This window comes from Neodiprion virginianus, chromosome 3 (genome assembly GCF_021901495.1).
Source record: "Neodiprion virginianus isolate iyNeoVirg1 chromosome 3, iyNeoVirg1.1, whole genome shotgun sequence".
Classification (NCBI taxonomy): domain Eukaryota; kingdom Metazoa; phylum Arthropoda; class Insecta; order Hymenoptera; family Diprionidae; genus Neodiprion; species Neodiprion virginianus.
In genome coordinates this window covers 8,952,034-8,955,645 of record NC_060879.1, presented here as the reverse complement: position 1 = coordinate 8,955,645, position 3,612 = coordinate 8,952,034, and the positions used below count along the sequence as shown (strand labels likewise).

Genomic DNA, 3,612 nt, shown 5'->3' with positions numbered 1-3,612 from the left:
ATGGAGGAATACTTCCGGGAAGAAGGCCTCTATGGCACAAGTTTAAACATTCTAACTGACGTACTATTACTTCTATATGCTGACGACCTAGCAATAATTGCAAATAATAAAGCTGATGTCGCGAAAAAACTTAAAATTCTACACAAATACTGTGAAAAAAATGGGTTAACTGTAAATGTAGACAAATCCCATATATTGTACTGCAGAAAAGCAGGAAAGATACCAAAAAATCTTAAATTCTATTACAATGCAAAAAACATAGAAATAGTGTCAAATTTCACATATCTTGGGATACCTATATCAGCGTCAGGAAGGGGGCGCTTGGCAATGACGAGTGCAATAAGTAAAGCAAGAACCGCAATAGGCGCCGTAAACACAGTTATTTATAAAGCTAGAATGTATGATTTTGATAGTATTAACACACTATTTGATAGTATGATTTCTTCGATAGCACTATATGCAGCCCCTGTGTGGGCTCTCAGATACATAAACGAAATTGATAGCCTCACCACTGAATTCTATAAGAAGATATTATGTATAAAACGTACAACTCCGAATAATCTGGTAAAGTATGAGACAAACAGAATTGATTTAGCGTATAATATTTGGAAGCTCACATGGGGCTGGATAGTAAAAGTGCTAAAGATGGAAGAAAATAGATACCCATTGTTATGTCTTAAAAAACAGATAGAGCTATATAAAAGCGGTTATGAATCTTCTGAATATAATTGGTTTACCGAGGTTGGCAAGTTTATAAAAGCAATAGATGAAAGGTATATGTGTGTGCTTGACTCGTTTGACGGTAAAGAGTGGGAGAGAGTAGGTAAAATTCTGTTAAGAAAGTACAAACAAACCTTAACAGACAAAATAAAAGCGCAAGTTTACAGAATTGCCTATCCAGAAACCCCAGATTTATACAACAAACCAAGTAATCAATATCTTCATAGTACGGTCCCGCTAAAGATTAAAAAAGTTATGGCACAACTTAGAACGGCAAATAATTATGGTTTCAGTCTATATGTAAACAAAAAAGTGAATAAGTTTAACCCATTCGAGCCGTGTCCAACATGTCAGGATGGAGCATTCGATACTCTTAAGCACTTTCTTATGGAATGCCCATTGTACCGGGATATAAGAGGCAAGTTTGTGAATAATATAAATGTTACAATAAATAATCTTAATGTCGTCGAAGTATGTCAAATGAACAATCCAATTCAACTTAATAAAATTTATGTTTATGTTGAACAATTATGTAGGCTAAGAGAATTACGCATTTCTAACAACAATATTCTAGATTAAGCGATTTATAATTAATTAATTAGTAAGTTAAGCTAAGAATCAAAATGTACAACTCCGAACTCAATTTGTAAACATTAGAAACATCTAATAAGGCAAATAAAGAATCTATCTATCTATTCATTTATTTTCCAGTTAATTCTCATTATTTCAGTGAGAGCTTTTAGTGGTTCAGTTAATGCTTATTAATTCACTTATTTCGTATTAATTCAATCAATTCTGATTGATTCAGGTGCATTATAATGAATTTACAAACCTATCGACATGGCAATTCACCGAGTTATTTCCCCCTCGGGCTGCACGGTAGGGTTTTCTTCAACGTGATTCGTAAATAGGAGGATTATGGAAAGTTGTGAAATGAATAGTACTGACCAGATCGAGGAGAGTATTTTACAAAATTATATTTTATTCGGAAAATTTAAATTTGATAAAAATTAAACGTGGGCTGGTTCCGCCCCCCACTCCCGCCCCTGCGGTTTCCCCTACCACCTCCTCGACGGCGGCGGTATCGGTTTCGGCGGCCGCCTTCCCCTCGAGAAACGGGTCCGCCGGTGGCCATAGCGGCTGCCACCGCCACCCGGACGGCCTCCGTGATCCGTTCCTATCAACAACCAAATAATTGTGATTCAATGTCACGAGCATTTTTGACCGATGAGCAGCTATTCTATATGAAATTATAAAATACGAAAACAGTGAAAAGTAAAACTGTTTCGCCACGGCAATGAGAGTATACAGCGGTCACACACGGCGAGGGTATAACATCCCAACTCCTTGGGCAATAAAAATGTGTCAGAAAAATATGGTATGCTTCCCGAAGATATCTACTGACGGTCATCGTGACATTATACCGGCTACTGCATAGTTTTTGAAAACTACACAATTAAACCACTTTTTAATTCTTAGACAGACTCTTTCAATAACTGCAAAAAAAAATTAGAAACAATAAAATGTGTAGTTGGGGACGTACCTCTAGCGTCGGGCTAGCCGCGCGAGCAGGCCTCGCCGCCGAAGAGGCAGCAGGAGAGGGCGGCGGAACCAGCATCGTCGGCGACTGGAGTGGCGGCGGTGGCGGCTGAACAGCGGCCGCCATCAACAGCCCCTGTCGCTCGCCGTACAGTTCCGGAATCTAGGCGAAGAAAATGCATGAGCACACGCGTAATTGTGTACGAAAACACGAGATTACTTACCGGCGTTAGGGGCTGATGAGGCTCCTGCCGCCATCCATACCACTGGGGCCGCGCGTAGGAGGGTTGACCGTTCACGCCACCCCCGGCTGCTGTAGCTGGACCGGGGGCCTCAGCTGTACATTGACACCTCCGGGACATTGAGGTTGCACCTCAATGCCCGGAGGTGGTGGCTGGTTGGGATCCACCCGAATCCCCTCTGGATTCCAAATTCCTTGCTGATTGTTGTTTACTAAAAAATAAAGTTCGTAAAATTAGTCCTATGCCAAATGAACGATTTATCAAAATCAACGCGAGCGACCTTCCCTACATCCGCTTTGCTAGTGCGACAGTTGCCAGGTGTTTAGGTATACATACAGTACTTGGAAATACAGAAAAATATATCGCTCACGAATAATGAAATGGATTCAAAATCTTGGTCCCGAATTCCCAGCCTATATACCGCATCGCGATGGCCACTAAGCTAAAAATAATTGATGTATCGGTTAATCGAATCGAAAAAAATTATGGAATAAGACTCGATTGAATCGGTAATAATTTATCGATTGATGGATCATTTGATATTTTATTGAAACTATGCATTCGAATCCCTAATTTAGTGCGGTTTATAAATATTCTCGAGCTGCTGAAGCTGAACAGAGGGTGGCTCGAAAAAACAAAAAAAAACAGAAAAATTAACGTTCCAATTCAAATCCTGAATAAACTAAGATCACGTTTCTCTATCCGCAAGATCTTTTTGAAGCGAAGCTTTCCAAATCAAAGCTCTTACGCACGTTTGTAATGGGGATCTAACTCACGAAAAGTGATACATCAGAAAGGGAAGTTGCAACGCGTATTGTTGCTGTGAGTAAAGCGAACCAGAGAACTAGAGACGGGAACTGCGAAAGTTTCAGTGTAATCGGGTTATAAATATTATAATTATGAATGATTTTATAAAAAAAACGCTCGATGCGCGAGCGGCTTGGACAGCGTTCGTGCGCTGCGGTAACGGAATATTACGCGTTATTCGCAAATTTTTTTATCACTGCGATAGTACATTGCAAAGTTTATTGTCATTTAATTATTTACAATTCTTATGTGTCGTATGATAGTGTGCGTTAGTTAATAAAATAAGGAAAGTATGGTAAAAGAT

The 3,612-nt window shown here is 39.5% G+C and overlaps 1 long non-coding RNA gene across 1 annotated transcript; it reads right to left on the bottom strand.

Annotated features, from left to right (window-relative positions):
• Positions 1 to 1,824: 1,824 nt before the first annotated feature.
• LOC124301683 (uncharacterized) lies at positions 1,825 to 2,589 on the bottom strand. The gene is made up of 3 exons (XR_006907537.1): positions 2,484 to 2,589; positions 2,264 to 2,422; positions 1,825 to 1,897 (listed from the first exon to the last, which is right to left on the bottom strand). It is a non-coding gene; the product is annotated as an uncharacterized LOC124301683 (long non-coding RNA).
• Between the last annotated feature and the right edge of the window lie 1,023 nt (positions 2,590 to 3,612).